Genomic DNA, 24,452 nt, shown 5'->3' with positions numbered 1-24,452 from the left:
TGCCATTTGAAGCCTAGCGCCGCGGACCCATATGTATGTACTTTTGTGTTTTATATTGGAGAAGGGACTCACTCCAACCTTTTTGGGACTGCTGCTTAGTCGTTCCTGGCATCACAGAGAAACATATTTGTGCCCCCTTCCTCAGTGCTTTGTGGCCAGGGGCAGGGGAGCACACAGCCTTCCTGCTGCCTGAGGCAAAAATTAAAACAGCACCTCCACCCATGCCCTTCTCTCCAGCCAGAGGTGTAAGGCTGGGTTCACACGAGCGTGTCCGGGTTAGGTCCGGATGCGTCCTGGTGCATTGCGGCAAACCCGCGCGAGTAGGAACGCAATTGCAGTCAGTTTTGACTGTGATTGCGTTCCGATGTTCAGTTTTTATCGGGCAGGTGCAATGTGTTTTGCACGCGCGTGCTAAAAAACTGACTGTGGTACCCAGACCCGAACTTCTTCATAGAAGTTCAGGTTTGGGTTCGGTGTTGTGTAGATGTTATTATTTTCCCTTATAACATGGTTATAAGGGAAAATAATAGCATTCTGAAAACAGAATGCTTAGTAGGTGGTCAATTGAGGGTTAAAAAAATAAATAAAAATTAACTCACCTTCTCCTCTTGTTCGCGTAGTTGCCGGTCTCTTCTTTACTTCTTTAATTATGAGCTGTGGGCTAAAGGATCTGTGGTGACATCACATGGTCCAATCACATGCTCCATCACCGTGGTGATGGACCATGTGATTGGAGCATGTGATCTGATGTCACCACAGGTCCTTTAGCCGGCAGCTCATGATTAAAGAAGTAAGAAAAGACCGGCAGCTACGCGATCAAGAGGAGAAGGTGAGTTAATTATTTTTTATTTTTTAACCCTCAATTGACCACCTACTAAGCATTCTGTATTAAAGAATGCTATTATTTTCTTTTATAACCATGTTATAAGGGAAAATAATAACATCTACACACCACCTAACCCAAACCTGAACTTCAGTGAAGAAGTTCGGATCTCGGTACCACAGTCAGTTTTTTATCACGCGCGTGCAAAACGCATTACACCTGCCCGATAAAAACTGAACAACAGAACGCAATCGCAGTCAAAACTGACTGCAATTGGGTACCTACTCGCGCGGGTTTGCCGCAACGCATCCGGACCTTATCTGGACACGCTCGTGTGAACTCAGCCTAACTTCTCCAGCATGCACTTTCTATAATATCGGTGTCTTCTTATGCGGCACAAGGGTCTTTGGGCCCCTCTGGCTCCTGGGCCCAGTAGTGACTACTACCTTTGCACCCCCTATAGCTACACCCCTCCTCCCAGATATCATAGAGTGGCGTCTGTCACCATAGGGTTCTATTGTTAAACGGGTTGTTTGACATATATAAAAATCTCGGACAAGCCCTAAAATGCTTTTAAAAAATCTTATACTCACCCTCCTCTCTAGCGCCGTTCTCTTCTGCTTCTGCTTGTGTGCAGCACGTGACCACTGCAGCCAATCACTGGTACAAAGTACGGCAGGAGAACAGAACCAGCACCTCAGAAAATGGCGCTGGAGAAAGGAATGAATAAAACGTTATTTATTTTGTTATATAATGCTTGTGCAAGACTTATCTTGGACAACCCCTTTAGGCCTCCTGCACACGAACGTGTGCGCCCCATGGCCGTGCTGCGGGCCGCAATGCACTAACACCGACCGTGGGGCAGCTGCAGCGGATCGCGGACCCATTCACTTTAATGGGTCCACGATCTGCCCGTTCCGCAAAAAGATAGGACATGTTCTATCTTTTTGTGGAACGGAAGTACAGCATGAAACCCCAAGGAAGCACTCCATAGTGCTCCCGTAGGGTTCAGTTCCATGCTTCTGTTCCGCGCCATTCCGCTTCTCCGGATTTGCGGACCCATTGAAGTTAATGGGTCCGCATCTGTGATGCGTAATGCACACGGAACGGTGCCCGTGTATTGCGAATCCGCAAATGCGGTCCGCAATATGGCAATAGGACACCTACGGTCGTGTTCAGGAGGCCTTAAGGTGTGCATATTTTCACTGGACTCTGCAGGATGGAAAAGTGTAGCATATTATGCCTTCCCATCCATTTTTACCGCATGTATACATTTAACGTGGGACAAAAAACGTGACATGAATGCAGCACATGGCCGTTGTGCGGTTGTTCCGTGCATTGGGGACCGCACTGGCAACGTCCGTGCGGCGGCCGGGAAGGATCAAGACCCATTCAACTTGAATGAGTCCGTGATCTGTCCGCACCGCAAAGAAATAGAACATGTTCTATTTTTTTGTGGTGTAGGGACACGGACAGAAACACCACGGAAGCACTCCGTAGTGCTTCCGTGGGTTCCGTGCCTCCGTTACGCACCGCAGCTCCGGATTGCGGACCCATTCAAGTGAATGGGTTTGCATCCGGATGCCGGGAGCACACGGCCGGTGCCCGCATATTATGGACCCGCTGTTTGCAGGCCGCAGTACAGCCACGACCGCGCAATGGCTGTGTGCATGAGGCCTAAATCTGTGCAGTGGGAAATGTCCTGGCATTGCCCCTCATGGACTTCTTTCTGTAATCGTAGAATTTACCGCAGAGAAAACGTTTTTATTCTACCGTGGACAATACAATAGTGAATAATCATAAAATTGTTTGGATTACTAAAGGGGTTCTCCAACTTAAAGGGTTATTCCCATCTCAGATATTGGGGGCATATCGCTAGGATATGCCCCCAATGTCTGATAGGTGCGGGTCCCGTGTGGACACCCTCCATTCACTCTTATGAGAGCGCCGAAAATAGCAGAGTGCTGACTAGGCTATTTCCGTCAGCCCCATAGAAGAGTGGAGCAGTGGCCGCACTTCTGTCGTGCACTTCTTATTCATTTCAATGGGACTTCCCAAAATGTTCAACACTCCCACAGGAATGAATGTAGGGCGGCCGCGCATGCAGAGGTGGGACCCACGCTTATCAGACATTGGGGGCATCTCTTAGGCAGAGTTCGCATCACCATTTAGCTTTCCGTTCTTCTGATCTGTCAGAGGAAGAGAGAGAAAAAAAAACAGGATCCTTTACAAAAACAGATATGTCCCTGATGTCAGAGATGGGAATAACCCTTTAATAATAAACCCTTTGAAGTGAAAGTGTTAACAAAAGAACACGTACTTACTGGTTGTTCACATGGCTGCAGCAGTGACATACCCATATACCGCACCTGAACACTGCAGCCAGTCTCGTGCCATATACCGCCAAGGCCAGTAATTGTCTGCAAAGGTTACGTGCGGTATACGGGCACATCCTCAATGCTGCCAAGAATATGACGCCATGGCTGCAGTGGCAGTGAGGATGGAGGGAGTATTAACTGGCGAATATGCATTCTTTTAACTTCTTCCTTACCTCTCACCATTTCTTTATTAGCTTGGACAACCACTTATAACCCTAATGACCAGCCTGTTTTGGGCCTTACTGAACAAGTGTTTTTATTATTATTTTTTTCCACTTTTTCATCGTCGCCTTTCAAGAGTTATAACTTTTTTTTTTTTCCATCTATATAGATGTATGAGGGCTTGTTTTTTATGGGACAAGTTGTAGTTTTTAACAATGTCATTTTAGGGTATACATAACTTTCTGATTAGCTTTTATTAACTCTTTCTGGGAGGGAGATGGCGAAAAACAGCAATACTGCCACTGAGTTTTTACATTATAAATTTTGTGGAGTTCATTTTTCATTATAAATAATATGATATCTTTATTCTCTGGGTCAGTACGATTACAGCGATACCAAATACATATAGTTTATATATTTTTTACGTTTTACTACTTTTGTACAATAAAACCCTTTTAAAAAAAATATAAAAAAAATCTTTTTGCATTGCCGCCTCACAAGACTCATAACTTTTTTCTTTTTCTTTCTATGCAGTTGTGTGAGGACTTGATTTTTGCCTTTAGTTTTTATTGGTATCATTTTGGGTAAATAACACTTTTTGATCTCTTATTAATTCGGTAAGTTTTTTTTTGTGGCAACTAAGCAAAAATGTGCAATTCTGGCTTTTTTTTTATGGCGTTAATTTACATGATATTTGTGTAGTGCGGGTTGTTACAGATGCGACGATACCAACCATTTGGGGGAGATTTTATTTTTGCAATTTTTTTTATTGAAAAGCGTTTTTTTTTTTCAATATAAAAAAGCATATTTTTTTATTGGAATTTTTTTATTTAAGATTTTTTTTAAACCACTTAATAGTCCCACAAGCAGACTATAACAGGCGTTCTTTTGATTGTTTCTAAAATACAATGAACTATCCCTATAGTGCATTGAATTTTAATGTCAGTGCTATACTGACATTGACCAGCAGGCTGCACCAGAGAGGTACAGCCTGCTGGAGAACACTCAAGGCAGGCTTGGGGCCTGTACCAGGTCCCAGCCTGCCTATACACACATCGGCGCCCCGTGATCTCATTTGTGGGGTGCCAATGGGAGACAGGGGGAGTCTGCTCACTCTCTCACCGCTTACATGCAGCATGTAAGGGGTTAAACAGCCTGGATTGGCACTCCCGCCGGTGCGGGCTATTAGGGCAGGAGCGCAGCTCAGCCCTTTGACTGGGCCACCGTGAAAAGGCGGTGGATTAGCCTAAGGGCCCTTAGTGACCGCCATAACAAGGCGTATTGGTGGTCACTAAGGGGTTAAAGACCGAAATGGGAATAACCACAGTAAGTGTCAGCATGGGGAATGCAAGTTAGTATAACAGATGCTCCTCTATAATGATCATTTTCTAGTTTGTATCTCTGGACGGATTGTGCAGTGTATGAAGGTGGTTATAGTCACAAATGGAAAGATTGTTGTGAGATACAAGCATTTAGGAGTTGGCAAAAGGGCCAAAAACATTTCCTGCCAATTTTCTACTTTAGAAAAGTGCTGAAAAACATCACCAGTGTGACCTGGTGTGACTTTTAGCCTACGCCACATTAATGAATCTGGCCTACACTACAAGGGTGAGAGATATAGGCCCTCTCCCCCAGTATATTAAATCTGTGCTGACTGGGAGCACACTGGATCATACAATCCAGATAGCTGTGGCCATGCTTGTTTGGCCAGCAGATTTCTTTCCCAACTCTCCCCCCAGGGCAGACTGGCCACTCTGTGGGCTGATGCCTAGGGGCCACCCAAGCCCTCCTTACTGCCACTGGCCGTATACATAATCTGATCCTCTCAGCCCCCTGTCCTGCTGTTCAACCTTATAGGCCACTATATGGGGCAGTGTACAAATGGTGCCGCAGGCTGGAAGTGGACCGTGGCCTGCTCCCTGTGACTTGGAATGGCACTCAGGTACTTAATTTTTTTTCTTGTTTACTTGGCCACTTGGGGAACATACTGCTGGGGGCACTATGCTAGGTCATTTCTAGGGTGGTCCAGGTAGCATGCTGAAGTTAGGGCTGGCTCAGTGCTGTTGCCTGCATCTCATCTTCTAAGCCCCCTACTCCAATTTTTAATTAGAGACAACTGGTGGAGCAGGAGGACAGAACATGGCAACTATTGATGGCCACCAAAGAGGGACAGTTCCCATGCAGTATTTTGTGATGCACTATGGTTTTGGTTCTGCTGGGACGGTATTTTGTGATGCACTATGGTATTGCTGACCCCAACTACTTGTGTTGGACCCATCTACTTGTTTCGGATCTGATGGTATTCCTGACCCCACCTACTTGTGTTGGATCTGCCTATTTGTGTTGACCTGCCTTCTATCAATTTGGACCCACCTACAACAAGGGGCCACTTTTAGCTTTTTTTCAGGTCCTCTTTGAGGCACATTATACATCCCTAGCAAAGCCAAATACCACAGTGCATCACAAAATACCTCCCTAGAAGCTTCTCCTCTGTGGTGGCCAGTGCCAGCTGCCACCTTCAGTCCTCCTACTCCAGTTGCCTTAGGATGGCAATACAGCTGAATTCAGGAGTCAGGAAGAGGGCGTGAGATCATTACTTACCTGGCTGAAGGTTGTGAGGAGGGCTCAAGCACCTCCTTGGGCATAGGCCCATCAGAAAGTTTTCCTGTAGGATCTATGGGCAGTCCGCCCCTGCCTTCCAACACAGGACATTGTAGCACACATGGAAGCAAGCTCGGATGGCACATTGTGGCTTAGTTTATACAGTGACTATAAATTCCACCACTCTGAGGCCTTAAAGAGGACCTGTCATCGCTCCTGACATGTCTGTTTTAATAGCTTCATGCATTCCCCATGTAATACCAATTCTGGAACCTCTATTCTTATGTCTCTATGTTGGATCATTCCTTTATTATTTCTGCTAGAAGTTATGAATGAATTGCTACCAGTCTGCAGTAAGGGTACAGAGGGGAGGTAACCAGTTGGGCGTGTGTCCCTGCACAGTCTCACTCTATCCAGTCAGTGCTGCCATTGTCAGACTGTGCAGGGACACCCCCCCCCCCCCCCCCCCCAATTGGTTACCACTCCTTTGTACCATTACTGCAGACTGCTAGTAATTCATTCATAAACCTTTAGCAGGAATAATAGAGGAATAACACAACATATAGTTATAAGAATAGATGCTCCACAATTGTTATTACATGGGGAATGCAAGTAGTTACTAAAACAGGACAGTTGAAAGGTCCTCTTTAAATGTGTTATCCAGTGATAGATAATGATGGCCTGTCCTCAGGATTGATCATTATTATCACATCAGTGGGGGTCCGAGTCCCAGCACCCTCTCTGTTCCGCTGTTTCAGAGAGCCGCCACGCTCTCCAAAGTTCTAAGGGGGCAGCCGGTACCAGGCAGCTTTCCAAGCACAGCGCCATACACAGTATAGCAGCTGTGCTTGGTATTGCTGCTCAGCCCCATTCACCACAATGTGGCTGAGCTGCAACTATGTCATGTGACCAATATATGGTGACGTCACATGGCCCAGGAAGAGGCCGCAGTGCTCTTTGAGTGTCCAGCCTCTTCAAAGAGCTGATTGACGGGGATACCGGGTGTCGGACCCCCACCAATCTGATATTGATGACCTATCCTGAGTATGTCATCAATAATTACCGAATAACCCCTTTAAGGTCGTTTTACAAGGACTGATAATCAGGCATGAGCATTTATAGAAAGGCTTGTTCCCAATAACTGGCCTGTGTAGAAGGTGCCGGCGATCAACTGATGAACAACCAAGAGCTCATTCATCGGGTGATCACATCTTTCAGCTGGCACCAAAACTCATGGTTCCTGTGCAGCAGATCAACAGTGATCAGTGATTTTCTAGACAAGTGATCACTGTATGGATATATATCACTGAAGGCAAGGGCCTAAAACGTAACTTTTAGTATATTATTTATAACTTGGATTGAAACATCCTATTAGTGCGTGAAGGCTATCAATGGTTAAAAAAGGCGGTGGGAGGCTGAGACATTGGGATACAGGGATTAAACTATCCCTAAGCTTACCCTCCAGAAACTGCTCAGCCCAGAGATACACCTTGACGGTAGATGTACTCTGTCCGCGTACCTAGGACTGATCTGTCCTTAGAAAGACCCTATTGAAAAATGTATCCCAATATCACAGGTCCCAACGCGTTTCCCCCTCAAAATGCAACAGAGGGTTCATCAGGAGACAATACTTAAAGGGTTTCTTTCACTTGGTATCACATTTTTAGGTGTCAGACACTAGCGATCCGCTAGTGTCTGCTCTAACAAACCATCCTAATATGATAGGTTTTGGGGCAGCCGTTTTGCTAAAATAACAACTTATATATATATGCTAATGAGCCTCTAGGTGCTATGGGGGCGTCATTAGCACCTAGAGGCTCCGTCTACCTTCCTAAACTGCCGCCGCCCAGCGCGTCCCTCCAGCCCGCCCATCTCCTGCTGAATGCGATCCTCTCCGTGCGCGTCTCTGTTCTGCGCATGCGCAGTGAATGTATAGCCGCTTCCCTGCACAGACATCTCCACTGCGCCTGTTCCTCGGAGCACTATGACGTCATCGCGCAGGCTCAGTGGAGATGTCTGAGCAGGGAAGCGGTCAGACATACACTGCGCATGCGCAGAACAGAGACGCGCACGGAGAGGATCGCATTCAGCAGGAGATGGGTGGGCTGGAGGGACGCGCTGGGCGGCGGCAGTTTAGCAAGGTAGACGGAGCCTCTAGGTGCTAATGACGCCCCCATAGCACCTAGAGGCTCATTAGCATATAGATATAAGTTGTTATTTTAGCAAAACGGCTGCCCCAAAACCTATCATATTAGGATGGTTTGTAAGAGCAGACACTAGCGGATCGCTAGTGTCTGACACCTAAATATGTGATACCAAGTGATAGAAACCCTTTAAACGGGTCAGTACAGAAAAAATGTGCGGCCTAAAAATGGGCAAAGAGCACATTGATATAAAAGCGCACTTACACATGGAACCAATGGTACACACAAGTACTCCTAAAGTACAGAGTTCATAACAAAAGCAGTTCAGCAGAGTTGTCACAACCAGAAAAAGTGAAACAATGGTCACCGTCACTTGACAATCATCATATGGAACAACAGTGCCACTGTAGTTTTATGGAAAATTATCCATCAAAACTGGGATGAGCGAATCGACTTCGGATGAAACATCCAAAATCAATTTGCATAAAACTTTGTTCTAATACTGTACGGAGCAGGAGCTCCGTACAGTATTAAAATTTATTGGCTCCGATAACTTCATAAATTAATTTGTACTGTAAAAAACCATTTCCCGAACTCAGGTTCAGTTCTTCCTATGCTTAGAGGTCATGTTGGTGGACCTACTCAGTGATTGACAGCCTTCTCTAGGGGCTGGGCCATGTAGCGATAGTTGTCAATCACTGAAAAGACCGTCCATATGAGGCTAATTTCACACTCACATTTTGTGTGGATCCGTCATGGACAGATCCATTCAGATAATACAACGTCTGCATCCGTTCAGAATGGATCCGTTTGTATTATCTGTAACATAGCCAAGACGGATCCATCTTGAACACCATTGAAAGTCAATGGAGGACGAATCCGTTTTCTATTGTGTCAGATTGTGTCAGTGAAAACGGATCCGTCCCCATTGACTTACACCGTTTGGCTCAGTTTCATCAAGACGGACACCAAAGCGGAATGGATACTGAACTGATGCATTCTGAGCAGATCCTTTTCCATTCAGAATGCATTAGAATGCAAACTGATCAGTTTTGGACCGCTTGTGAGAGCCCTGAACGGATCTCACAAACGGAAACCAAAACGCAAGTGTGAAAGTAGCCTGACTCCTAAGCAGAGAAAAAGTTATTATTTCCCATAAAACCATATAATGTGCTCAGTTCCTCCTGCTCTAAAACATTCTGCCTGCAGATTGCACTGTGTTTCATGGTGACAGGTTCCCTTTAAATTTATAACACTAGTTTGAATGTAGGTAATGTCACAGTGAAAGAACACATACAGATAGAACTAACGCTGGTTATTATGAAGACACTACTATTACTCAGAAACAAATGAATTGCAGTTACTATTGCTACATGTATAAGGGCATGTAACCTCCTGCATCACCGCCTGGTATTTATTCTTACGAAATACCATGAAGGAAAAAGGGGTTATCTCAATGGACCTCCAGAACATATATAAAATTGGTCAATGGGATATAATAGATAGATAGATAGATATAATAGATAGATAAATAGATAAGAAGAAAGAAAACAGCAGCACTCTATAGGTATGCCAGGTGCCATTCCCCCAATAATTACTGGACAAGGAACATTGAAGTAAAGTAGCAAAAATGAGGGCAGCACTCCGGTCTTCCAGTGAAAAAAGGTGGATTTTATTACACCCAACAGCAATGCAGCATTTCAGCTCTCTCAAAGGAGCCTTTGTCAAGCTAGTGAACTGAGTGCCCCCAACAGGTTTAAATCAAGTAAACCTCATCAGTGTTACATAATTGATCATAAATAAATAAACATAATTATACTGTGTAAAACTCAATCATAGACATGATTTCAATATAATAAATATACCCGTATTTTTCGCCCCATAAGACGCACCCCCCCCCCCCCCCAAAAAAAAGTGGGGGGGAAATTCCCCTGCGTCTTATGGGGCGAATGCTGCCATTTTACTTTGCAGACTGCGATGTATCAGCTGGAGGGGGGAGGGAGGAGGGGCCGGTGTCATGCAAATGCGTAACTCACTGACGTCACGTGCCTGCGCCGCCTACTTCATTCATAAAGTAGGCGGCGCAGGCACGTGACGTCAGTGAGTTACGGCCGGCCGCCCGCCGTGCTCTGTCTGCTACGGGACATTTAGTAAGTAGTACAGATGGGGCTGGGGATCGGAACTTCAATTAAAGTTATTATTATAAAAGGTTTAGGCAATAAAGCATTAAGTGAGCGGCAGGGCCGGAGTACAGTGACCACACCGGCCCCGCCGCATTTGCATGCCACCGGCCCCTCCTCCCTCCCACAAGTTTAGCTCTAGTATATTAGGGCATCTGTGGATGCCACTATTATGGGGTGGGGGATATGTGGATGGCACTGTTATGGGGTGGGGATCTGTGGGTGACACATATATAGCAGTGCCATCCACAGATCTCCCCCCCCCCCCATAACAGTGACATCCACAGATCACCCCCCTATAACAGTGCCATCCACAGATCACCTCCCCATAACAGTGCCATCCACAGATCCCTCCCCCATAACAGTGCCCCCCTCAGATCCCCCATAACAGTGCCATCCACAGATCCCCCATAACAGTGCCATCCACAGATCCCCCCATAACAGTGCCATCCACAGATCCCCCCATAACAGTGCCATCCACAGATCCCCCCATAACAGTGCCATCCACAGATCCCCCCATAACAGTTCCACCCACAGATCCCCCCCATAACAGTGCCATACACAGATCCCCCATAGTAGTGTCATGCACAGACCACCATTAGTTCAAAACCAGCCAAAAGCACACCTTTTGGTTAAAAAATTTTTTTTCTTATTTTCCTCAAAAACCTAGGTGCGTCTTATGGGCGAAAAATACGGTACATAAAATACAGCGCTATTAAATAGTGTCCGTGATTACAATAAAAAGTTACATTTGGTCCATAATTCTGTGTTAAATCCATAATTATAGGTAATCTTTACATAAAGTGCATCTGTGCTAATCATGTGTTAATTAAAAAGAAGACAAACCCACGTCATGAATCCTCACATGTGGCAAACAACTTCAGCGTCCCATGCTGGAGACTGCGCAGGCGCCAGCATGTCCCGCAACCGCGAGAATTCCTCACATCCTGCGCATGCGCACCATGTAAACCACACTAAGCAGGTCAGTCCGTGTGGTTAGTAACAACAGCGCATGACCAGCGGAACAGGCTGTGGTATTGTGGTTATTAGGTGTCTATGGCAACAGTAATCACACATACTAATAATGGTAGTAGTATGGAACCGGAGGATGTCTATAACGGGACATGCACTAAGCGTCAATTCAGGTGCATATAAGTCCCATTGTGATAAGGGATCAGGGGCAAGTCATTGTCCCCGTCCCTAGCCACTACATCCCCGATACCGCACAGACTATACACGGGAATAGTGCAGGGTCGCAGAAGCTATACACAGGTATGCCCGTCCCAGATACACCAGAGCGTGCGCCCCCATGCGGAACAGAGGAGAGGGACATCAGAAACGTCACCCCTTCCACTGCTCCCTCATCCACCAACCTCTACCCCAACTCCCAATGAGGGTAAGAAAAGGTGATCTATTGCCACTCCATATTGTACAAATAGAAGGACTATGCATTATCACTTCAAACAACCCCTATCCATCTGGTCAAATTAAAAGAAAATGAATGAAAGAGAAAAAAAGAGAAAAGGGAAAACAAGCACCCCCCACATGGGTACGTAGTTATGTCACATGGAGGTTTCATGTCTGGCAATGTCTTCGCATTCATGACAATGATTTCCATCCAGATATACTGAAACATAAAAAAGAAACAGTTAGTAGGTAACACCAATCCTAACTTATACATACAGGCATAGGGCAAAGACCCCACAAGTCCGTGATCAAACCACCCTAAATTTAACATTTAATCCATTAGGCTTTAAAGTCTGCAAGTGATAAATCCAGTAAAGTTCACGTTGCTTTAGTAAAATTGATCTGTCACCACCCCGGCGTGGCATGGCAACCTGATCAATGATCCTAAAACGTAAGTCCCTCTCAGTATGCTTAGCTTCAGTAAAATGTTTGGACACCGGTAAGTCCAGTTTCTTTTCCCTAATCGTGTACCTATGCTGATTCAACCTTGTTTTAACGTCCCACGTGGTTTCACCCACATAGAGGAGATGGCAAGGGCATTCCAGTAAGTACACAACGTATGAGGAGTCACAAGTCAAATAATGTTTGATTACACACTCATCCCCTGTCCGTGGATGGGCAAAAGTAGGGCCCTTTAACATCAAAGGGCAATTTACACATGGAAAGAAAGAAATATTCCAGCTCACCTATCTGGTCTTTTGTATGGTCCCGGCTCCAGAGGCCCTGGGGAAGTGTTCCCGTGGCAGGCAGTGAAAAGTTAAGGAAGGATCCCGGAGACAGATAAAGTCCTCTTTCAGCTCTTCTTTATTAGTTATGAGCAGTAGACAGACATAACCATCAGATACACGGCAGGATTGTCGCGTTTCGGGTGAGTACCCTTAGTCGTAACAAATTGCTAAGTGTGGCCCCTCAATATAAAGGAGTTGAAAGCACCCCTCCTCCAATAGGGAGGGACTGGTTTCAAGCAACATCCGTTGCAACACACCTAGACACACCTTTTTTCTCAGCTTACATCAATCAATTTGTGATTAGTAAAACACTGTGCGAGCCTTCATTTGACGTGTTAACCCCGGGTTGCCCCGTGTCTTCGTTCAGCAGAAACCGCACAGTGTGAATACTCCATTGGTTCATTCATAAAAAACATATAATATGTATATAAAAACCTGATACAAAAATTTATACAAAAACAAATACAATGGCCTTTTGCAAAGGCAAAAGGCCATTGTATTTGTTTTTGTATAAATTTTTGTATCAGGTTTTTATATACATATTATATGTTTTTTATGAATGAACCAATGGAGTATTCACACTGTGCGGTTTCTGCTGAACGAAGACAAGGGGCAACCCGGGGTTAACACGTCAAATGAAGGCTCGCACAGTGTTTTACTAATCACAAATTGATTGATGTAAGCTGAGAAAAAAGGTGTGTCTAGGTGTGTTGCAACGGATGTTGCTTGAAACCAGTCCCTCCCTATTGGAGGAGGGGTGCTTTCAACTCCTTTATATTGAGGGGCCACACTTAGCAATTTGTTACGACTAAGGGTACTCACCCGAAACGCGTCAATCCTGCCGTGTATCTGATGGTTATGTCTGTCTACTGCTCATAACTAATAAAGAAGAGCTGAAAGAGGACTTTATCTGTCTCCGGGATCCTTCCTTAACTTTTCACTGCAATTTACACATCCATGACAGGGATAACAACCCTTTCTTGATGCACCAAAATAAGACCTAAACGAGACCTTTTTTGTACCAATATCCGCTCATACCAGCTGGTCCTTGATATTACGCGTACGCCTGTAGGACATCAATGGAGGATGAACAAACTCTGGGACATGTTTAAAATTGCTGCCCAAAATGGGCCAATGTTTCCTCAAAATATCACTGATCTTATTGCTCAACGGTGAAAACCATGTGATAAAGGGAATACGTTTCGCGCCATCCACCTGTGTTTCCTCTTTTTCCAATATAGATCTTCTAGAATGCATTTGGACCTTAGATGTATGTTGTTGTATAAGTTTCCTAGGATGACCTCTCCTAACAAACCTTGTCCCCATCTCTGTCAATCTATCGGCAACTACCTTCTCATTCTGCACTATCCTCTTGACCCTAAGCAGCTGACTGTACGGTAATGACCTGATCATACTCCTAGGATGACAACTATCATACCTAAGCAAGGTATTCTTATCCGTCACCTTAGTAAAAAGGTCCGTACATAAATAATCGCCTGATCTCCTTACTGTCACATCCAAAAATTGGATTTCCGCCTCCGAAGCAACAAGTGTAAATTTGACCTCTGGGTCAATACTTGAAACAGAAGAAACGTCCAGCACGTAGTATGTTAAAGCGCTGCGTTATCTTTATTCCATCGTGGATATAGTCAATGTACAAAAGCAGTGGTCATCACCTCCCGTCTGACCGACATGATTCAAACCAAACTGTTCTTAATCATGATCATGATTAAGAACCGTTTGTCATGTATATATGACCTTGCCCTCTGTACGTACAGTGACAGAATCCTATCCAAAAAAATGGCAATCTGAGAAAAGAGGGAACCAAAGCCTTGACACTGTGGGGCGGCCTGGCGGAGATATAAGCGACTTATGTATTTTTGGCAATATATATATTACCGGAGTTCTAGGACGATCCACATAAAGAAAAGAGTATAACCTATCATCGATTACACCCTACTCTTTAGCAGAATCAAGTATCGTCCGAATTCTTCTCAAGAATTCAAATTTGGGATCGCTTGGTAATCTACGATATACTTCCTCATCATTCAGTTGGCGATTGATTTCACTCACATAGTCAACCATATCCATGACGACCACTGCCCCACCCTTGTCCGCCGGTTTAATGGTCAGACATGGGTTGTTAGAAAGCTCCTTCAGGGCATTGGTCTCACTGGATGTCATATTTCTTTTAAAACACATCCTATCATACTCAGCCGTATCCAAATCTGATCTAACAGCATTCACAAAGGTATCAAGAGCAACATGATTAACAGATGGTGTAAAATCACTCTTCAAATGTAGCTGAACACTATTAAGTGTAAGTTCAGAGTCACACACAGGCACTGCAGTGGTCTGCTTATCAAACCATCATTTTAATCTTATTGCTCTAAAAAATCTATGTAAATCAAGCTCAAGCTGGAACCAATCAATGTTCCTAGATGGACAAAATGACAGCCCTTTTTCAAGGACGGACAGTTGCACAGGGGTTAATGTAGTGGATGAAATATTTACCACTATTGTCTCTTCCGCATGGTTCTCTGTGGTTTCATCTGCTTTTTTCTTCCGCCATTTCTGCTGCTTCTTGCCTCCTCGTCTGGTCTGGTGGGATCCGGATCCTGACCTAAAAAACGGGTTATGGGAGTAGAGGTATCATTGTTATTAGAGGATATAACCACCTCCGGAGAAACACCCATGGATGGCGTAGCCGAACTGTCCCGCTCCTTTATTCTTAAAGGGGGTTCGTTCCATTTTCCTAAAACCCTTTTTAATATTCTTCTGTTCTCCCTGCAAGCAATACACAAATCCAGTAGTATAGTCCTCTATATCCCTCTGCCACGTTTTCCTTTTGGTCGATTGTAGATCACACTTAAGCTTATCAAAATGGTTGTTACAATTGGTAAGGTACTTTTCCATATCTTCTTGTGTTAACAGTAACTTGAGCTCCCCTTCTGTTTGTTCCAAACTCAACTTTAAATTACAGATCTCTTATTGCAAATACTCTACATTCAATAAGATGATATCCAATGAATACTTATTTGATATCTGTGCGAACCTCGCACAAAAGGTTTTTGCTACTTTAGATAGATAGATAGATAGATATGAGATGACAGATAGATATGAGACAGATAGATAGATAGATAGATAGATAGATAGGAGATAGATAGATAGATAGATAGATAGATAGATAATACATGATAATAGGTAGATATATAGATAGATAGAGAGAGAGAATGATGGTGTGTTTTACGCGTAGTCTGGGCTTGACTTATCTAGGTCATCAGACTATGAATAAAATGAGCTGGGGCAGTGTTGTGGAAATTATAGAAGAAAGACAGATAAAGTAACAACGATGGATATTAGAATAGTAGTCTGTTCCTGGTGTACTATTCCGGTGGAATAAAAATACTACCCTTAGCACTTTGGGGTATTTTTAGCCAAGGAAGAGTACGAAATTTGCAGTAATTCGGATACATAATATGGAGGCACACCTAGCGTTGAGAGGTAGCTGTGCAGGGAAACCATTGCTGTCGCTGTCTTCCATGCATATATAGAGGATTTAGGCACTTATAAATGTATCTTACATCCTGTAGACGCAGCAGCCAGGTGATAGGCCTCAGACTCACAGTAATCCAGTATCAGTTCAATATAGTGTCTGATTCTGTCCTTTATCACTTGACTATACTTGGCTGCTCCCTAGGACCCCAGCCCGGATCCGGTTTTTTTCCGTTTTGATTCACACAACCGCATCCTAACGGAAAAGATGCATCCTGATGTGCAATATCAGAACTGACCCGTTTAATTCTGCTATTGAGATCCTCTGCCGTCTCTCAGTACCGAAATTAACAATGCAAGTGTGAACGTAGCCTTACACTTTTTGGGGGCTCTTGTGGAACCAGTGGCTGACAATGGCTAATGCTGTCTTAGGTACTGTGGCTGGAGCATATTGGAGGCACTTGGTGACCCGATGTTGGGGCATTGTAACTGGCACTGTATTGGGCGCTATGTGTACGGAGAATGTTTTGGGGAGCATTACGGCTAGCAGTGTTGGGGGTCATGGGGCTCATTGCGACTAACAATGTATGGAAGTATTCGTAGCTGGCATTGTAAGAGGGCATTTATTACGGCTGCCACTGTAAGGAGGGCACTGCCGCTGGTTCAGAGGAGGGATATTTGTATTATTCAGTTAGTCACTGACTATTGCATCCTTTTCACAAAGAGGTTCTGCAGCATCTGAGTGCCATATTGCACTGAAGCCGCAGTCACGTCCAGGAATGATTGCATTAGTGACGTCACACTCAGTAGCTCTTAATTTTCTAAAAAGAATATTCTGGTATACATGTCAGCTTACAATCCATTTGTGCATAGAAGGAGGCTACGAAAAAATAGACTTTCCCTAGACACCGGTCCATAGAGAGGTCGTAGTATAAATCCTTCCTGCATCCATAATCTTTTTTTTTTTTTTTTTGCTCACATGCCTGAAAAACTGCAAATAACTTGTCATGTAGTGGATGAAAGGGTTAAACCAAACCCATGTGATTAAAGGCATACAATGCCAATGCTATAGGGGGTGCATTGTTTGATGTATTTGAGGAAGGCGAATGCCTCTTGCGTCACTCGGGTGACTTTGATATGGGAATAAACAGGGCGACTGTAGTGTTAATATTCCATCTGCAGAGCTGCGTTACGAGAGAAGAAACCCTGATTATTCAATCAATCTTATTAATATTCATTAGAGATGATAAATATTCATCGTCCTGTTTTAGACGACTTGTTTCTATGGCAACCCTCTACCCTCCACCCCCCCACCCTGCCCCAAACAAACACACACAGCTCTGTCACAGCACCTCAATCAGACACAGATGCACCCTGTGCTATTCCTGATCCAGCAGGCCGCAGTCATCACATCACGTGGGTGTCACAGACCTGCATTCACACTGTATCACTTTCATCACTTTAGAAGAGGTTCCCCCTGCGTCCGACCCCTTCAAAAAAGAGCACCTCGCCGTCCCGGGGCTTCCTCCTCCAAATGTCATGTAAATGAGGTGAAATCCTATCAAGGGCACGGTGCGCAGCATACATCCAGGTCATATAACATGATCATCTGTATATTATTTCACAGTGTGCACTGCAGTCTATAAAACTGATATATGTGGATGTGTCAGCGGTGGACGTAACCATTCTGCTGATTGAGGCAGCAAATGGAGCATCACATTACCCATTGCACTTGGGCGGTGTGTACGGCAGAGCAGGACCATTGTCACTATGTATAGAAGGGGGGGGGGGGGGGAGCTAAAAATCTGTCACCTCTCTGTCCCTAATAAAGCCATCCCTGCTCCGTGTACTGATGGAACCGACTGGGCAAATGCAAACAATTTTCAGCAAATACAATTTGCATGAATGGAAAAGATATCTATTCAGCGTGGCTGACACCGAAATAGAAGCCACCCTGCATATACATTGTTACAGGGATCGAAACGCGCCCGTCACTGGGTTTAAAAAATGTAATGTATAATGATAGCATATCAAGCATAGATTATGACAGATCTGTTGGATTGCGTGTCTGTGAAATCTGGTCTCTGACTCGCTTGTCCTGGAGACATCAGAACATAATAAGGCTGGACCTTCATTCTTGGGCCCTGTTTTCACATTTCCGTTTTTCTCGGACGTGTACTATACACATTTTCTATGGACAGCACACTTACCTATTGATTTTAATGTGTTTGTTTACACACACTTGTTTTTAATTTGTTTATTTACACAGAGACATACAGTACAGACCAAAAGTTTGGACACACCTTCTCATTCAAAGAGTTTTCTTTATTTTCATGACTATGAAGGCATCAAAACTATGAATTAACACATGTGGAATTATATACATAACAAACAAGTGTGAAAGAACTGAAAATATGTCATATTCTAGGCTCTTCAAAGTAGCCACCTTTTGCTTTGATTACTGCTTTGCACACTCTTGGCATTCTCCTGATGAGCTTCAAGAGGTAGTCACCTGAAATGGTCTTCCAACAGTCTTGAAGGAGTTCCCAGAGATGCTTAGCACTTGTTGGCCCTTTTGCCTTCACTCTGCGGTCCAGCTCACTTCAAACCATCTCGATTGGGTTCAGGTCCGGTGACTGTGGAGGCCAGGTCATCTGGCGCAGCACCCCATCACTCTCCTTCATGGTCAAATAGCCCTTACTTTCAAAGTTTTCCCAATTTTTCGGCTAACTGACTGACCTTCATTTCTTAAAGTAATGATGGCCACTCGTTTTTCTTTACTTAGCTGCTTTTTTCTTGCCATAATACAAATTCTAACAGTCTATTCAGTAGGACTATCAGCTGTGTATCCACCTGACTTCTCCTCAACGCAACTGATGGTCCCAACCCCATTTATAAGGCAAGAAATCCCACTTATTAAACCTGACAGGGCACACCTGTGAAGTGAAAACCATTTCAGGGGATTACCTCTTGAAGCTCATCAAGAGAATGCCAAGAGTGTGCAAAGCAGTAATCAAAGCAAAAGGTGGCTACTTTGAAGAACCTAGAATATGACATATTTTCAGTTGTTTCACACTTGTTTGTTATGTATATAATTCCACATGTATTAATTCATAGTTTTGATGCCTTAATAGTCATGAAAATAAAGAAAACTCTTTGAATGAGAAGGTGTGTCCAAACTTTTGGTCTGTACTGTACATTAACCCCTTCTACCCCGGGCCAATTTTCGCCCTCCTGCCAAGGCCATTTTTTGCAAATCTGACATGTGTCACTTTACGTGGTAATAACTTTGGAACACTTTTTTATTTATCCAAGCCATTCCAAGCCATTTATCCAAGCCATTGTTTTATCGTGACACATTGTACTTCATGAGTCAATATATTTCACCTTTATTTATAAAAAAAAATCCCAAATTTACCAAAAATTCAGAAAAATGCAAAATTTTAATTTCTCTGCTTTTAAAACAGAAAGTGATACCTCATAAAATATTTATTACTTAACATTCCCCATAGGGATCGACCGATTATCGGTTTTACCGATATTATCGGCCGATATTCAGGATTTTGACCGTTATCGGTATCGGCATCTATTTTGCCGATATACCGATAACGTATTGGGAACACAGAACGCGCTGCTCTCAGCGCTCTCCGTGTTCCCTCAGCAGCACAGGGGAGAAGGAAGCAGTGTCTCCCTCCCCCTGTGCTGCTGCTGCCGCTGCCACTGCCGCCAATTAGAGGAGAGAGGACAAAAGAAGGGGAGGGGCTGTGGCCACCGCTCCACCAATGAAGATAAGTCTTTCATTAATTCATATACAGGAGGCGGGAGCTGGCTGCAGAATCACATAGCCGGCTCCCGACCTCTATGAGCGGTAGCTGCGATCTGCGGTAGTTAACCCCTTAGGTGCCGCGGATCGCAGCTACCGCTCATAGAGGTCGGGAGCCGGCTATGTGATTCTGCAGCCAGCTCCCGCCTCCTGTATATGAATTAATGAGAGATTTCTCTTCATTGGTGGCGCAGTACGCCCCCCCCAAGCGCCCCAGTATTAATCATTGGTGGCGCAGTGTGCCCCCCACCCCCATCCCAGTATAAAAAACGTTGATGGCGCAGTGCGCCCCCCCCCCCCCACCCCCAGTATTAATCATTGGTGGCAGTGGCCACAGGATCCCCTCTCCCCTGCTCCTCCGATCGGAGCCCCAGCTGTGTAATCCTGGGGCTCCGATCGGTTACCATGGCAGCCAGGACGCTACTGAAGCCCTGGCTGCCATGTTCAGCTCCATGCTGCTGTGTGCACAAAGCACAGAGCAGCAGGGACAGTGTGAGATTCTATTCACCCTGATAGAGATCTATCAGGGTGAATAGGACAAGGGCTCTAGTCCCTAAGGGGGCTAAAAGTTAGTAAAAAAAAAACAAACACAAAAATAAATGAAAAAGAAAGATTTACAAAAAAATAAAAAAATACACATTAACAATAAATATAAATTTTCAGCAGATTTGTGTAGGAAATTTATTTTTTTCAAAAATAAAAATTCCCAGAATATCGATATAAATTATCGGCTATCGGCCTGAAAGTTCACAAATTATCGGTATCGGCCCTAAAAAATCAATATCGGTTGATCCCTAATTCCCCATATGTCTACTTTATGTTGGCATCATTTTGTAAACGTCATTTTATTTTTTTAGGACGTTAGAAGGCTTAGAATTTTAGAAGCAATTCTTAAAATTTCCAAAACCCACTTTTTAAGGACCAGTTCAGGTCTAAGGTCACTTTGTGGGGCTTACATAGTGGAAATCCCCCATAAATGACCCAGTTGTAGAAACTACACCGCTGAAGTTACTCAAAACTGATTTGACAAATTTTGTTAACCCTTTAGGTGTTCCACAAGAATTAAAGGAAAAGGGAGATGGAATGTGAAAATTTCACTTTCTTGGCAGATTTTCCATTTGAATCCATTTTTTTCTTTAACACATCGAGGGTTAACAGCCAAACAAAACTCAATATTTATTACCCTGATTCTGCGGTTTACAGAAACACCCCACATGTGGTCGTAAACTGATGTAAGGGCACACAGCAGGGCGCAGAAGAAAAGGAGCGCCATATGGTTTTTGGAAGGCAGATTTTGCTGGACTGGTTTTTAGACGCTATGTCCCATTTGAAGCCCCCCTGATGCACCCTTACAGTAGAAACTCCCAAAAAGTGACCCCATTTTGGAAACTAGGGGCACTAAGGTGCCAGTTTTATTGGTACTATTTTGGGGTACATATGATTTTTAATTGCTCTATATTACGTTTTTTGTGAGGCAGGGTAACCAAAAAATGGCTGTTTTGGCACCGTTTTTATTTTTTACAACATTCATCTGACATCGTAGATCATGTGCATTTTGTTACGGACGCCATTATATCAAATATGTCTACTTTCTTTGTTTGTTTATTTCAGTTTTACATAATAAAGCATTTTTTTTTTAAAAATTATGTTTTGTGTTTTATTTTTTATTTTTCTGCCGATCGTCTTGTACAGGGGCTCGTTTTTTGCAGGAAGTTTTATTGGTACCATTTTTGGGTACATATGATTTTTTGATCATTCATTATTACACTTTATGGGGTAAGGTGACCAAAAAATTGGTTGTTTTGGCACAGTTTTTTTTTTTTTTTAGAGTTCACCTGAGGGGTTAGGTCATGTGACATTTTTTTTTTTTTTTCAAATATCATTTTTATTAAAATAGATATATCATTTCCAGAGTATCAAAATATCAAACAATGTTTAGCAAGACATAACATATGATTACAACAACCGATTAAATGCAATCTTACATATATGCATTTCCTAAGTGATTTTCAGCAATATTGCATATCAATAAGAAGCGCGCAGATCACATTACATAAGTGTCCCATTCTTTTACAGTGACATTTTTATAGAGCAGACCGTTATGGATACCTAATATGTATGCTTTTTTTTTTATTTATTTAAGTTTTACACGTTAAGAGCATTTTTGAAACCAAAAAAATGATGTTTTAGTGTCTCCATAGTCTGAGAGCCATAGCTTTTTTTGTTTTTTGACCGATTGTCTTAGGTAGGATCTCATTTTTTGAGGGATGAGGTGTCGGTTGGATTGGTACTATATATGCCTTGTTGATCGCTTGGTGTTGCACTTTATGTGATGTTATGTGACAAAAAATAGCTTTTTTTGGCACTGTTTTTATTTTAAATTTTTTTATGGTGTTTACCTGAGGGGTTAGGTCATGTAATATTTTTATATAGCAGGATGTTACGGACACGGCAATACCTAATATGTTGACTTTTTTTATTTATTTCACTTTAACACAATAATAGCAGTTTTGAAGCAAAAAAATCATATTTTAGTGTCTCCATTGTCTGAGAGTCATAGTTTTTTTTATTTTTTGACCGATTGTCTTAGGTAGGCTCTCATTTTTTGCGGGATGAGGTGACGGTTTGATTGGTACTATTTTGGGGGGGCATGCGCCTTTTTGATTGCTTGGTATTGCAATTTTTGTGATGTAAGGCGACAAAAAAAATTGCTTTTTTTAGCACTGTTTTCATTTTTTTATGGTGTTCAGCTGAGGGGTTAGGTTATGTGATATTTATATAGAGCTGGTTATTACGGGCGTGGCGATACCTAAGGGTACTTTCACACTAGCGTCACTCTTTTCCGCTATTGAGTTCCGTCCTAGGGGCTCAATACCGGAAAAAAACTGATCAGTTTTATCCTAATGCATTCTGAATGGAGAGCAATTCGTTCAGTATGCATCAGGATGTCTTCAGTTCAGTCACTCTTACGGTATTTAACCGGAGAAAATAGGAAAATACCACAGCATGCTGCGGCATTTTATCCGTCCAAATTTCCGGAACACATGCCGGATCCGGCATTATTATCCATTGAAATGCATTAATGCCGGCTCCGGCAAAACGGATCCGGTTTTCCGGTCTGCGCATGCACAGACCTTTAAAAAATAAAAATTTATTAAAATACCGGATCAGTTTTTCCAGATGACACCGGAGAGACGGATCCAGTGTTTCAATGCATTTGTTAGACGGATCCGCTTCCAGACCGTCTACAAATGCTATCCGTTTGCACACAGATTTCCGCAAGTGTGAAAGTGCCCTAATAAGTACCGTATTTTTCGCCCTATAAGATGCACCGGCCCATAAGACGCACCTAGGTTTTAGAGGAGAACAATAAGTAAAAAATATTTTCCATTACACCTCAGGTCAGACCAACAATCATACCACTAAAGTTAATCAGACCTCAGCTTACAGCCCCAATCAGACCCCTAATGTCAATCAGACCCCCAATGCCTCAGATCAGCCCCCCTATATCAGCCACCATGTGTCAGCCATCAGCCCCTATATGTCAGCCATCAGCCCCTATATGTCAGCCATCAGCCCCAAATGTCAGCCATCAGCCCCATATATTCAGCCATTAGCCCCATATAGTCAGCCATTAGCCCCCAGTGCAAATAAATAAAAAAATCTCACCTTTCCTGCTCCTGTACGCCACCGCTCCTTACCATCGCGATCCTCTTCATCCTGCTATCGACTGTGTATTGCGGCGCACAGTGTGAGGTCACAGAGCGCCCTCACGCTGTGCGCAGCCCTGCACAGCTAATAGCCGAGCCGAGGACCAGGAAGCGGTGAGTACAGAGCCTTCACCGCTTCCCGGTCCTCCGGTACTGATGAAGCGCTTCCATAATGGAAGCGTTTCATTAGTATTCGCCCCATAAGATGCAGGGGCAAAAAAGACGCAGGGGGGGAAAAAGTGCGTCTTATGGGGTGAAAAATACGGTATACTTTTTTTTATTTATTTCACTTTAACACAATAGCGGTGTTGCACTTTTTGTGATGTAAGGTGACAAAAATGGCTTTTATAAAAAAATTATGGTGTTTATCGGACGGGGTAGATCATGTGATATATTTATAGAGCCGGTCGTGATGGACGCGGTAATACCTAATATGTGTGTTTTTGCCTTTTTTTTTTATTTATTATAAAATCAGGGGAAAGTGGCGTTTTTTTTCTTTTTTTACTTGAAACTTTATTTATTTTATTAAAAACACTTTTTTTTGCTTTTTTTTTTTTAAAACTTTATTTCTGTTCCACTCTGGGACTTCAACTTTTGACGGTCTGATCCCCTCTGCAATGCATTACAATACATCTATATTGTAATGCATTGCCTGTTAGTGGATTACACTGAGTAATACACTAACAGGTTGCCTAGGAGGCGAGCCTGAGGCTGGGTCTCCTGGGCACCCGTAGAAGGCAGGTCCCGATGCCGTGCAAGGCATTGGGCAGCCTGTACATGGCATTGGGCTGCCTTGTCGCCCATCGGGTCCCGCCACAGCAGAGCGGGGACCCGATGGGTTTCCTCACCCGCCGCATGCACCTTCTATGCCGCGGTCAGCGCTGACCACGGCATAGAAGTGGTTAATCCGCCGGCATCTGCTTTTACAGTGATGCCAACGG

The 24,452-nt window shown here is 43.7% G+C and overlaps 2 protein-coding genes across 5 annotated transcripts in view; one reads left to right on the top strand and one right to left on the bottom strand.

Moving 5' to 3' along the window:
• The window catches only part of TPPP2 (tubulin polymerization promoting protein family member 2), a 46,755-nt gene extending 31,683 nt beyond the window's left edge, over positions 1-15,072 (bottom strand). The window contains exon 1 of the mRNA XM_040416737.1: positions 14,998-15,072. The gene's annotated coding sequence lies outside the window, so the exon portion shown is untranslated. The remainder of the gene's footprint in view (positions 1-14,997) is intronic.
• Positions 1-24,452, top strand: part of ZNF219 (zinc finger protein 219) — a 110,172-nt gene that overhangs the window by 8,202 nt on the left and 77,518 nt on the right. The gene's annotated exons all lie outside the window — the stretch shown is intronic.

Source organism: Bufo bufo, chromosome 2 (assembly GCF_905171765.1).
Source record: "Bufo bufo chromosome 2, aBufBuf1.1, whole genome shotgun sequence".
Lineage (NCBI taxonomy): Eukaryota > Metazoa > Chordata > Amphibia > Anura > Bufonidae > Bufo > Bufo bufo.
This window is presented reverse-complemented; position numbering and strand designations above follow the sequence as displayed.